At 37.5% G+C, this 14,377-nt stretch overlaps 1 protein-coding gene and 1 long non-coding RNA gene across 15 annotated transcripts in view; both read right to left on the minus strand.

The window, feature by feature from the left end:
• The window catches only part of WDR20 (WD repeat domain 20), a 49,404-nt gene that overhangs the window by 22,113 nt on the left and 12,914 nt on the right, over window positions 1-14,377 (minus strand). The window lies entirely within an intron of this gene.
• On the minus strand, window positions 6,617-13,625 carry LOC112972691. 2 transcript variants are annotated; one of them, XR_003255755.1, is made up of 3 exons: window positions 13,519-13,625; window positions 11,777-11,878; window positions 6,617-6,693 (listed from the first exon to the last, which is right to left on the minus strand). It is a non-coding gene; the product is annotated as an uncharacterized LOC112972691 (long non-coding RNA). The 2 variants fall into 2 exon arrangements; XR_003255754.1 differs by lacking the exon at window positions 13,519-13,625 and adding an exon at window positions 12,966-13,113.

Below are 14,377 nucleotides of genomic sequence, written 5' to 3' on the forward strand. Positions count from 1 at the left end.
AATGGAGTGAAACTACATGAACTTAAGTCCTTGCTCAAGTGCTGCAAGTCAAAGTACATCTTAGCTAATCAAGACTGGTAATAGCACTTAGGCCAACTCATAGCTGCACTAGCAGTCTGTCCTTCCATTATATTTCATTAAAACAGTTTTCTGAATCAGTTTACTAATTCTGAGCAGGCCTTTTTCCAAACATTCAGATTCCAACAGAGTGGCATTTGAAGTACCCCTTGGACAAAGCAACAAGGAATAACGGGTACTATGAACTCAGTCAGTTAACAAGAACAAGCAGAATCTCACTCAAAACCTGTCTAAAGGCAGCGATGCAGCTGAACAAAACTGGTATACCTTGGGCACCAACGGCTTCCAAGTCCTGTCCTCCAACAGATTGAAAATCTCTACAGAATCTTATGCTCCACCAGAAGAAAAATTGACCGTGCAATACTATTCAGTTCTTTGTGATTAATTCGTTCTCCAGAAATAAACAGAGATTGTACAACTGTTTTGGGGACTTCCATTCCAATTTAGTTAACTCTTATAGAACGTTTTTTTAGCAAAATTATCTGTAAACCACATGCTGAGGAAGCTGGGGGGGAGGGGGGAGGGCAGAACTAGCAATTGCACATCCTCCCTGAAGCATGAATTCCAGGAGGAAGATGGTTGAGTGGAACATTATAAACACAGTTTTAAGTTCCTGGACACTAGGAAGAAAACAAAAAGCAGTTACCTCAGTCTGAGCAAATATTGAAGTTTTCAGATTTTGATGTTTCAAGGGTCTGATTAGGATGCGCAATTACCTTAGTTCTGTAACTGTGCATAATTCTAAAGTCAAAGCCAGATTAATTTCTATCCAAGATTCATGCTTTTGATATGCTATTGATCCAAGACTTAGAGGTTTCATACTACTATTTCTCAAACAGTAAGCCACATTATATCAAGATGGCCTTTAATCACACTTCTATGACAGATGTGAACTTTTCCTGAATTTTTTCGTTAGCTAACTTAAATTTACAGCTTTCTGAAACATACCATATAATCTACATCTCCTTCCAAGCTTGAAAAAATATGAGAGCAGAAAGGGAAGGAAGGTTTTTTTGTTTAATTATTATTAATTTATCTCAGATTATTTCAACTGTAGTCATGACAATCCCTTCCTATAGATACTTAACACTATTCAATATCAGGTTTGCCTGGAGACCGGCTTTCCGTGAGCTGTAGCAATAAGTGAGATTAAGAGAGAATATTAGGTCTTTAAGCTAGGGCAAACATTTAATAAAAAATTTACTTCTGAAAATCCTCTTAAGAGAATCTCCCTAGTCCAGAGAATTAAGTGATCTTGAACTGTAGACTACAGACTGGTCATGAATATTTTGCACTGGCGCTGTAAAGAGAAGACATAAAGGACTGAGATGTTACACTTTTGAAGACAATTTCTTCTGCATTTTTGGAGCTTTGAAGTCTTAAATTATTATCTGTAGCTTGATACCTCTTCAATACCATGCTGTTCAGGGATTTAATGGTCCCTGGTCTATAACCAGAATAATCTGAGAAAGCTGCACTTGTTAAAACACTATACAAACAGCATGAGAAATCGACTCTTGTGACTATTAGTAAGTGAACTTTATTGAACTTTACAGATGCTCCTTAAACCCTATCTGAAAAAGGAGGCCAAGTAATCCTTACTGCAGCACTTTGTCTCACAGAATCCCCTAGTGAACACCGCAGAACCTGTTATGCCCAGCATATTAGCAAGGACAGAGAAAACAGAACTGGTGGTCTGGGAGGCCCCTTACAGCTTGCTTGTTCCACCATGCCTGCGCTGCTCTCCCTCTCATTCCTGCAGGGCTAGCTGAAGGACAAAGTTGTGGAACATGGTTGACCCATTGTAAGAAGGTTCACTTACCCCATGTAGAGTTTTCTGGTGGACTCTGCTCAGTGGCAAAGAGTGCTTCTGCCAGAAATGCTAGCTTCAACACTTTGCGCTGGAAATTCCTGTGACTACTTCAGTATCAAAGAAGTAGATTTCCAGAGTCTTTTTGTAGAGCCCAAACACAGCTCAGTAAATATTAACAAGAGAATCACTTTTACTTATTTCATTGTTGCTTCAAGCTGATCTGACCTCACAGTTGACCCTGCTTTGAGCAGGAGGTTGGACTAGCAACTTTCAGAGGTCTCTTCCAAGCTGGATCATCCCAGGATCCTCAGCTTAGGGCCAACCAAATCAGCAGCAACACAGAGCTCCCAGCTTACTTTAATTAACAGCTCTGATTTATGCCTTCAATGAACTTCAAGCAGGAAGAAAACTACAGGGACAAGTCAGGGGACTTTCCCTACAAAGAACACTGATGCAGAGCAAAGTTCTGCTTAATTTCAGGATATACACACCTGGAAGTCATGTAAAGAGTCCAGCAACTCTAAAGCCATAATAAAACACTGTTCAGTACAGTTGACTATGCCCTAGCCAGTCACTACTAAACTGGATTCCACAAATATAGCTGCATGTAAGCTGACAGATCAGTGGCTAAAGGACCTCAGCTTTCTTGGTAGAAAGGTGACTTTTCTGAAACCCTTTTAAGTCTGGCAAGATATAATAGCAATCATAGCATCTCTTCAGATTCAATATTAATCCTTCAGGTAGTGTATAAAATGTTCAATTGAACACACATTCAGGACCACTTCAGAAGCCCCTGGAAAAAAATTAAGAACTAGTTTGAAAACTTCTAGGAACACTGTATAAACAAGAAGAGTATAAATCCTATTCAGGACTCTATAAAAATCAAAGTCAGCAAACAATCACCATTTGTAAAGTTCTACTACTTATACACAGTTGCAATAGGTTTCATAAACGTAAGGACAGTTGAGCTGCTTTTTCCACACCTGAGAGATTTCCTCAGCTTTAAGGGTTGCATAAGTGATGTTTTATGTGTAAATATACACTAGTTTTAAGTGTTTCCTGAGCTTTGCAAGGCCATTAATGCCAGGGAAATTTAACTCTCTTTATTCTGCAGTATTACATTCAACATAGCAGCTTTATATAAAATTCACATTCATCAACTCAAGAAAACCACTACTTCATTCTGAGTTTTGATTTTAAGATTTGTCTAAACTTTTAATTCTGCAAAGTGGAGCACCAATAGCCGAACATTCAAAACAGCACAATTAATTCTGGACAGTCTGCTGCCAATTAACACACGAAGTGTAAGAACCAGCGAAGACCAGAAGCCAGCCCACACATTCACCTCCCCTTTTCATCTCTAATCCAAGGCAAGAGAACCTAGGAGACAGTGCTGCAAGCTGCAGTAGACAGCAAGAATTCCAAAACTGAAAACTAAGAAACTGGGAAGAAAAACAATCAGCAGGCAGGGAAACGAATCTGCCTCTCTAACATGCTGCCTCCATTAAGCTAGTTCTCTATGAAATGTCCTTTCCCTAGAAAGTTTCTAGAAAGTGCAGCTCCTAATTTGTGTCCCTTTTAGTTTCAAAAATTTGAAGATCCTGAGCTTGCAGGCATAATCTTTTTTTTTTTTTTTTTTTCTTTTCTTCAGTGACAAGGACAAACTTTCTACTGTATTTTTTTCTAATGCATACATATTTTGAATGACTTCACTTAAAGTACAAAGTAATTTGTATTTATACCCACTTCCAGCAAAGAATTTCAAGATTTATTTCCACTAGACAGAACATCTGCCTTCCTGAACTATATTGTTCTCATAAACAGGTTCCTGTATCTTCACACAAGCTTTTTATAAGTTATAAAGCATTTGACTAAATGCTGAACAGGAACACTTCAGGCATGTGACAGAGTTTCTAGGATACTGTATAAGAACAGCTCTGTTAGTAAAACAGGGACACCAAGTAATTTTATTCAACCTATATTTTTTTTTTTTTGTTTCACTCAGTTCATCCATAACAGTCTTAAATATCATTTTCGTACAAAACCACATGAAAATTTGCAAAGCTACTTGATATTCTTCTCCCTTCTAGATTTAATTTCCACTTGGGGCCAGGGTCATACAAGACATACATGGCTTTTGAAAGGAAAAAAGCATTACTTAACAGTATTTCAGCATTTATTCATAAAGCAGGCAATTATTGTAATATATGTGGTCATAAAAGCTTCACTCCAGTCAAATGGACATAAATCCATCTTTACGCAAAGACTGATTTAATTTTTCCAGAGGGCCTAATAAAATTATCATATTCTGTGTTTCTGAAAGAATTTTTCTAAGCATTCAAACAGAGCAAAGAGCACATAATAGTTTGAAGTGAACCCACACAGTATTAACTGGACCAATGCTTATATGACTGGCAAGATTAAGGAAGGTTTAGATTGAGTGGAAATGAACACCATAAAGAATGTGCATGAGGAATGTCCGATTTACAGCTTACCATAGCAGTATTAACTGCACTTTATTAAGGATATAAACCAAATTATTCATCTGTGTAAAGTATACCCCAGTAGAACGTACTGATCTGTTTAAAGTAAAAGCGCTAGTCTACTGACAACTCAGAAAAGGTAGTCAATTTTAATTTAACACGAGTACAAAAAAACAGGACAGCAGTTTCCCCAAAAAAGAAAAACTCTATTTTGTTTGCAAATCCCCATTCACTTCACAGGCGCATACACAATCAATTTACCCTTTGTCTCCCTTTAAAATTGGACAAAGGGCATTAAAGTAGGACAGGAACATTTACACATTTGAGCTACTGAAGGCCAAGGAGGTTAAGGGAAATTGAAACAAAGTTCTGAACCTCCCCCACAAAAAAAAATACCCGCTCTGTCTCTTGAGCTGCTGCTGCTGCTTGTATCCCTCTCAACCCCACAGAGGTCTCGAGTCATTTAAATTGTTCCCTTAGAAATTTAAAGCGTTTTCAATTCAGCCCTGCTACTCATTTGGCAAAATTCACACTTGAGCCAACACTGCTTCTTTTGACTGGCAGACCAGCAAGTACAACCAGTGACAGCGCTATTCCTACAGCCAGGTGAGACCCAACGTGTCAGCTCTGAACCGACCACAGCCCCCAGTACTGCTCCTCGTTCTGCTCAGGCCCAAAGAGCCTCGCCAGCAGTGCTTGGCCGCTCTAAAAGGAAGAGACCTGTCTCTCTACTCCGGGAAGGTTCTCCAAGTAATTCAAGCAATCTCTAGCTGCACTGTAATCAAATAACTAAAATTTCAGGGACTGACTTGCCACTTCAACCTCACTTTTCAAACTGTGTTTGTTTCTATATATTTAACAAAGTTAATTTTTATTCTACCTGCAGATGACAGTCTGTCACTTTCCTCCCTAAAAGCACTTCAATCCTTTCACTTGCACTTTGCACAATATAGCTTTACTGTGTGATACAGAAAGGGCACAAGAGTTAACTTTTTCTTGAGCATCTAATCAGTCACTTATAAATCCACACTGAAGACCAGCTATTGAGATCAAACCTTATCTACGTATCCCTACATACATCATCTTAATACACACAGAACATTAGAAGGACTGAAACTATTCCTTCAGATTTGCCAGATGTACACTGTATTCTTCACATTAGCTTAACTAGTTTATATGAAGAACACAAGCAAAACATCACATGAACTGCAGTAATTGTAAATATGAACTGCAGTAAAAAAAAAAAACAACCCCCCCCCACTATTTCATAGCCTGTACGTTCCTTTTGCAGTGTTCACCTTATTGTGAGTGCCAATTAACAGCATGATCAATTGAGACAAAAAGTAAGACTCTGGTTTCAGCCATATGTGCTTGGCCACACTAAATCTGTAAACAGGCTGGTCAGACTCAAACAGCTCCGAATATAGTCCCTGTATCACACACTCCCAACAGACATGAACTGAATTAGATGTTCTATTTTGGTTTAAGCAATTAATTGCCTTAAAAAAAAAAAAAAGAAGAAGAAGAAGAGAGAGAGAGAGAGAGAAAGAAAGGGAAAAGAAGGTGTTATATATGTATTCTAGTCTCTTCCCAGTGGCTGGTCTACAGAATTTTGGTTCAGCTGTAATTCAGCCTTTTGGATAAAACCCTCTCAAGCAGAAACCCAATTCAGAATCATGTATGTTCTGCATGCAATGCAGACATCTTCCTCCTCCTTTTTAGTGGTCTCTCCCTCACTAAAAATTAAGATGTGGATTTAACAAGTCATGGCATACAAATACTTCAGTATCATGGACTGTAGTATTGGACCACAATCCAAGACTTAACTCCACTACCACTTCTTCAACATTAGTTATAAACATGTTCCAGAAATATGCTCAAGAAATTGGTTGCATTCATGTATTATCCTTCATCTTGGAGTTCTTACTAGGAATTATTTAAATTGCAGATATGGATATTTAATATCCCTTTGCAGGATTTGTTTGCAGTAAGTACTGCATAGAATGGCAGATATTACCAGATCTTCCTAATACACGCCTTCTGCTTGTTATTTGCCTAGATGACTGAAGCAACCTATTCCAGTCAGGTTAAATATGTGGGGAAAAAAAAAAGTATCACTTCTGAATTTTGTTCCACTCAGATTTTTATTAAATGATGTCTTGTTCCCAGGAGGAGACAATGGGGTCTAATATTCCTTACGTACACAGCACTTACACTGCTTACTACGAAAGGCAGTCCCATCCTTTGCAGTATTTCCACAGAAGTTTTCAGCTGCCATAATGATTTTCATCACTTCTCTTGCAATAGTCCTTTCTAGACCTGTACGAACAGTTACAGATGGACCTACTGACTCATACGTGGAATATGATGTACTACATTCCTCTAATATTCTTCTCCATTTGATTTCTTACAGTAAATAAAAATTGGGACCCATAAGTATTGTTAAATTAAGACCAAGTCTTCTATAGCAAGCCTCCCCCCCCTTTTTTTTTTTCCCCAGTCAGTTTGGAAGCACTACACAAGCATGTTTCTCCAGTGGGTACCACTGAAAGATCAGTGGGAACACTCCAGCTCATTCATCTGCCATAATTACATCTCCCAGGTTTCTTGCAATTGCCTCCCATCTTGACATTTATTTAAATTAGTCTATCTGCAACTTCTGCTGCATTTCTCCTTATTTCTTTTCCAGAAGTTTTGGATCCATCACAGAACTATGAGTTACCATATTTAACTTACTGGGATGAAAACGAACTATTTAAAGTTTTATTTCCTGTGCCTAATCCATGGCAACAAATCACTGCTCCAGTAGCCTCCAAGTTTCTTTTTTTCCTTTGATTATACCCTAGTATAATCTTCCAGTTGTTTTTACATTCTGCTTTTGTGTTAATTATTAAGTGGTCCTTGAATCTTATTTTAAAACCTCAGCAAAAAGCCCGAACTAACCTGTAATTCAATATAAATTACTATTTGTAACAAGTCTGCAGATCAGGCTCTTCATACTTAGACTTCTCGAAACTCCTGAAAACACCATTTCAGCCTAATACTAATTTTAAAAAGTTTGTTCCATCACCTCTAACGCTTCATGTTCCAACACAACCGCTTGCTGGTTACCACAAAAGCAAGTCTTCCTTCCCAACGCACCCTGCGCTAGAGGCAGAGGCAGATTAATGGCAGTTTCTCAGCAATATCCCAGACTGCTTTCCCGTAAACTCCAACAACCTAACAGAATCACCCATCCAGATTACGCGCTGCAGAAAGTGATGAGGTTGAGTTACATCTTAGGGTAAGGGTGTACAATCTCAATGCCAAACTATGACTCTAGCCTCAGTTTTCAGGAAATTTTTAGAAGTAGTGTCTCTCTCAAGTCACAGGTTGACCTCTTACTGTATAACACTGCATCCCTTTTGGGGGGAATGAGATTTTTGGAAAAGACACCTGTAAATATACATACTAATTTAAATTCAGAAAGAGAAAATAACTGTACGATTTGCATGTGATATCTATGGAAAACTGTACAGTAAGCCAGATGCAAAAATATCCGATTCAGCCACAATATACCGACATAACTATATTAAGAAATACTGTGTTCATAGAAGGCTCAAAGACTGTTAATTACATAGGGAACTCATCAATCTGGAAATTATCCCATCAAGATCCCAACATACAGACCTCATTTGTTACAGTCAGCAAGCCTTAAGACAAACAACTGTGGGAAAGTGAATTAAATATTTTAAGAGCTCTTACATATACGAGTCATTAAACAAACAAACAAACAAAAAACTATCGAGAGCACATCTGTTAAAAGATGTGGCACACAAAATACATAAACCTAGATTACTGTACTGAAGTAATTTATCTGGCTCGAAGAGGCTATTCTAGTCACTGAATGTCCTTACAGTTAGAGGGCAAGCAAACAAAGAATTTCACCTTTCCCTGTGTGCACCTACTGCCTGCTTTATATAAAAATTCAGAATTGAGAATTAATGTTGGCTTGACAAAAAATGGGATTTTTAAAGCAGAATTCTTTGCAAAAGGGGCTCAGATAACGTTGATTACATTTATTCTCCACAGTGACTATTTCAGTTTGGAAGTTTTCTTCTGTGTATCTTAGTTTCCAAACTTTGGCATGAACTTCCTACTGTGTTTGCCATGGTAACCAAGCAGGCTGAGCCTCTACTTGAAATTCTGTTTAACTGTTTAGTGTTGCATAGTGATCAAGGCACATTAACATCTTACTGTATTCCAGTGAGTAAACTGAGCAATTCTCATACCGAAGGAATTGCTTTAAATCTAGTGTTATAAACCTCAAGGTTTTTCTGTTGTTAAGATGGGGGGGATGGGGAAACTCCATTGCAAAGATGTGCATAAATAGCTACTAAATAGAGAGAACGCACTCAGACGTGAGGAAGCAGGTATATTCAAGATACAAGGAGCTACACTAGAATGAGCAAAGAGTCTCTGTTTGACAGTATATAACCTTCTCTCCTGTGAATCAAGATTTTGCAATCGTAGTAGAAAGGAAAACTTGTTTGAAGAGTGCATTTAAATGAAAAAGACCAAGTTTCCATATATTAAAGATTAATCTGATGAAAAATGGTCCATATGTTCTGATTCATCTAGTACAAGAGGGACCAGGTAACCAGCTATCTTGAAGTTTTAGAAATAATATTAGTAGGGCTAAGCCAAGCCACAGTTGTTAACTTCTCTTAGTTTCCATTTTGAAGAAAGATCTTTCTTCAAACACTGATCAAATATGGGATCATGAATAAGAAAACATCTGTGCAAGCTCCTGGAATCTTCCCTAATTCCCAGAAAACTATATCTAACATCTTACAGTGTACTAAAATGTATATAAAAGTAAAGAACGGATGAAGAAATCATGAAAAAGATTTGCAAGAACAGATTGCTTGGTTGGTTCAGTCTCACTGCTGCATATAATTATAAAACAAGGTGACCAGCCAACCCCTTTTTTTAAAATCAAGTCAATGAACCCACTACTACCTAATACTACTATTCAAGAAACTCTAATCCTTTACTCCGCTTATGGTTAAAGACAGGAGAAAATCTGATCTTTAAGGCATGTTACACAAAAGCAGACTTACAATAAGGAAAACTGTTTCCAAGAAAATCTCAAACAAACAACAACAAAAAACCCTGTAGCTTGCTTAGAAAACTACTGATATGTAATTACTATAAAACATTGCAGATACTGTGGAAAGAGCATGCTGGGTCAGCTGTACTTCCATCTTTTCACTGGGCTTTACTGGCTCCAGCATCTCAGTATCTGGCATTCCATTTTCCCATCTGGATCTGAAAGCCAGTGAGGTATAGCCCTGCCAGGTACCACAGAGATACTGACAATCATACAAATCCAACTATAATTTCTTCATTCTTTGTATCTGGCTAAGCTCTAAGAAGCTTTCGAATGAAATGCTCTGCCTCTTCTTAAAATCTGTTCTGTACTTCCAGTAGAGTCTGTAACCTCGTACACTACAGTATTTTCATTATACAGCTGTTCAACTATTAGCTATAGCTTACAGCAGGGCCGGCCAAAGAGCAGGATTTTTCTGAATTAAGAGTAAGTTTTGCATAATTGGGATTCATGGAAGATCTGGCAGTGTCCTCCACTCATTTAGGGAAAATTTTGTACTATTTATTCCCCCTTTCTCTCCTCTCTCCTTCTTTTCCCAACTTGAGGGAAAATGACTGGCTCTCAGCATGTGTAAAAGTACTTCTGAACTTCACCATGCAAGCTTTTTGTTTTGTGTCAACTCTGTCTTTGTGGGAGAAATTAACAGAGAGGCACCTAAAACATTAACAGACTAAAAAAAAAAAAAGTCATCCAACATTTGAATACAGTGATCCTGACCTCTTCAAAATAATATACTTCCAGACACTAGTTTACATAATTCAGGAAGCAGCTCAGGTAATCGTCTTAGATCTGCATACTGACAGAGAAGAAATTTTAGACAAGTTATTGGTACTCAGTTCAATACTGTGGTCAACACGTAAGAATGAACTTGACACAGATTTCACAATTGTCACAGTTTTAATACTGATGCTATCCATACCACAATACAGAAAGCTTTTGCATCAAGCTAGCTGCATTCCTAAATGCAGCTAAATTATACTCCTGAAATTGCAGCCAGCTGCAGCTACAGCCCCACAGCACCCTACTTCTACATAGAAACTTCTTCTACATCTCTTGTACAATTTCAGAGGCAGCATCCATATCACAAAACAAACATGCTACCTCAGTTTTATAGCCCACATTGCCTTTTCCCCAAACAAATTCATCATGCAATTAACCAGTGGTCCTACCCAGATGGTGTCTCTAACTTGGTTCCTCCTCTGACCCCAGAACCTCACCTGTGTTTCACAGCACTTTCAGGTGGACTTGCCACCTTGTCAAGGAACACAAATCAAGAAGTACATCTAATGTTTCCCTGAAGTCAGTAAACCAGTGGCATCGTACTAAATACATAGGTTAAAGATTTCTCATGTTAAGTTTTCACTATTTGCCCACAATTCACCACCCTATTCTCAGGTACTCAAAAAGTCACAGCTCTCCTGTAATTCATGGCAAAAGAGTCAGGACAGACTTAAGAACATTCAGGTTGTTCTCCCAGAAATCCTAAATGACACACAGACAAAACACATTGCCAAAAAGGCACTAACTTAGGAATGGTTTTGCTGTATGTGTGCTCATACCAACATAAGATCCCTTTATAGAGCTAACTGGATACGACTATCCAAAAAGAACACAAAATGCTACCAGCACTGTCACTGGGTAATATCCCAGTCTGCAAGAAGTTTTAGGCAGGATCTCAACTACTGTAAGCAACAATGTTACTGGCCAATTTTTTTTACCTGTTTATTCTTGTATGTGCTTCACACTTTCCACACTTCTAAGGTGTTCAGAGAATGAAAGGAAAGAAAGAGTGATTGCTCTGCTAGGCTAGTTAAAAAATCACACTCTTCTTCCTCCTCCAACTTTACATTAGATGCTATCTTTTCCTAATCCTAGTGAATTCACCTTCATCAACATGAGCAACCAGAATTTTACACAATATTAAAGACATCTCTTTAGTGGCACTAAAGACACTCCCCTATTTCTCCTGGTAAGCTTCATTTGATACATCTTAGAACTGCATTCATCTCCTGCCCTTAACAGCTGCACCACGAACTGGCTCAGCTTGTAATCAGCATCACACTCTGGTTATCCTCTTCTAAAAGTTTTCAGGCTGAAGCAAGAACTACTCAAGTACACACTTTCCCAATGAAGTTTCACCTCACCTGTTATTCTGATATCAGCTTGTTTCTCCATTTAATATTCTGATTATGAACAGTGATGCCTTCCAAATTTATTAAGAGAATTTTGTGATTCTGTATGTGATCTTACTTCTTTGTCCAAAGGTCACCAATGAAAACATTAAGCATTTCTAAAAACATTCCTAGAAGAAGAGCTCAACCAGAAGTCCTCCTTCAACAGCTGTCACAATTCCTGTAGTCAGCAAGATATATAAAAATAAATAAGAAATTGGAAACTAAGTGTTTTGATTCTCTCTCATTTTAGAGCACAATAAGTTTAAGGTACTAGACCTCCCTCAGGTAAAATATCTACTATATCTATTTGAGCACTTCCACCATATTTGGCAGTTTTCTCTAAAGTTGCCAGTTTGGACAAGTACATATGTGATATGTTTGAACACATTATTAATGACATATAAACTGTTTGAGATATTAGTGCAGAGGAGACCTTCAATACCCAGACAGTGAATTTTGAAACTAAATAATGATGGTTCCAATCCTCCCTTACTGCCAGAGTATTAGACTAGAAAGGTTGAGAACCTGAACTTCAAATAAAGCTGTTTATATAAAAAGCATTATACATTAACACTTTTCCTCAGACTACAATGCAGAGAGACGATGCTTTATTTTATATAAGAAAAAAAAATCTAATATAGAAATCTTCCTTCCTCAGAATTTCAAAAGCTAAAGCTGAAAGAAACTAAACAGATGAGAATTCTTCTCAGTTTTATACAATTACAAACAAATAAACCATTACAGATACCATTACAAACAAATCTTCTCTCTAATTCTTTTTCATGTACTCAGCACTGTGGGTTTGTTTGTTTAAGATTAGCACTGTCGCGTGTTTTCTCTACCTAAATATAATGGAGGAAAAGCCTGAAGAAAATACCTGCCTGCCTTACAGGCAGTCAGAGGGTTTTTAGCAGAAATGTTCACTGTTAAAAACATGGTGAATTAAAAAGCAATTCACTTCAGAATAGTAGAGAACATACTGAATACCTGCACGTGTTGAATGAAGCTCATGCTGTAATACTGCTTATGGACTATCACCATATAAAGAGATATATCACCTTACATACAGTTTGGAATGCACTGAAGCACATATTTTAGTCTCTTCACTTTTGGGGAATCGAGACAATTAAGTACACTGTAACAATTGCATCTTTCCTTGATGACATCGTAATTAAGTTCTGCAAGGTTCACCTAAGATTTATGCGTAGCTAACCGTAACTCCTTTCTGAAGGGTTACAATCTAGCAGGTTATAACAGATTCGTACCTCTACAGTGAAACGGGAATAGTTATTTTTCTGATCGCATTCTTGCTCCTTATCCTCCAATGGATCCTTTCACTTCCTCTTACTCCTACAGTCTAGTCACAGTTGTCTACACTTACAGTCAGTCCTTCCTCACTTGTTTTTAATGCTGAATGAGGCATGACACAGACGAGCTGAACAAAGATAAGATATGCACTAGGTGTAAGAAACAAATCAAGGAAAATAGGTATGTAAATCTCAAGTGGATTCCTACTAAAACAACATGCTGGTACAATTCAGCAAGCGTGCTCATTCGGTTCACTGGCTCAGTTGGCACACTTGTTAAACACTTGGTTACTTTCACTGGCAAATGGTTTAAAGTGGCTCATCTCTAAGAAAAACTGGTTAGAAAATTATAACTATTAAAGGTGACACTCATTTAAATTAGAGCAGGCAGACTGCTATTTAGATGCTCACGCCCAAACTTGGAGCAACCTGAAAACATTGCTTGACTTAATGATAGTGTCATCTCTGACTTGTCCATCTCCTCCCCACGCACACACAAAAGTTACCTGACCTGTTTGGCTACCGTTCCAGACAGTCACACCTTCAAAGCCTTGGTCCAAGTCATTACTTTCACTTTAGCTTTGAGCCTTATTCTTCTCTTCTCTAAAACATTAGTAGAGTTCTCTCAGAGGATCAAAAAAAAAAATAAATAAATAAATAAAATAAAAAGCAGTTTAACAATATATACACAACTATTGATAGTGCCAGTATACTATGGATTTACAGTCCTTTGAGGTAGACTGTGTATATATGGCTTGACAGCTTTCTGGAGACAGAACAGTTATTTTTGCTGTTTCATTCAAGTGATCACATATCCAAATCAAACTTTTCTTAAAGTACTTTACACAAAATTAATTTCAAAGACTAAGACCACTCTAGCTGCATAACTGAAGCTGTTCAAATCACATCTGTTCTAACTTCAAAAATACCAAGATACAAGAACGCTCAAAAGCTGTTGGCTTTAAAAGTGTGTTTTATGGTGCAAAAAAAAAAAAAAGCAAAAAAAAAAAAGCAGTCCCTTGACAATACACTTAGCTCCAATCTTAACAGAAGCTTAAAGTAGAACGTCCCTTTCTCTAAGGGCATTCACAAGTATAAAAAAAATCTATTTGCATATACACACAACAAAACTCAAACACTAGTTGATGCAAAGAATCAATATAGCTATTTGGTTCATTAAGATGTAACTATTAGTTGATTTACTTGAAATTTGCAAGTTATCATACGATCATTCTTATCAAACTAGAGCAAGTTCATAGTTGCTTACAGTCTTGTCAACAAATAGAAATGAAGTATAAATTCATACTGCATAGTGACACATCCAGTATAACTCCATTATACTAAATAACATACAGACAAGTAGTAAGGAG

The sequence above is a fragment of the Apteryx rowi genome, unplaced genomic scaffold (genome assembly GCF_003343035.1).
Source record: "Apteryx rowi isolate R43461 unplaced genomic scaffold, aptRow1 scaffold_5, whole genome shotgun sequence".
Classification (NCBI taxonomy): Eukaryota; Metazoa; Chordata; class Aves; order Apterygiformes; family Apterygidae; genus Apteryx; species Apteryx rowi.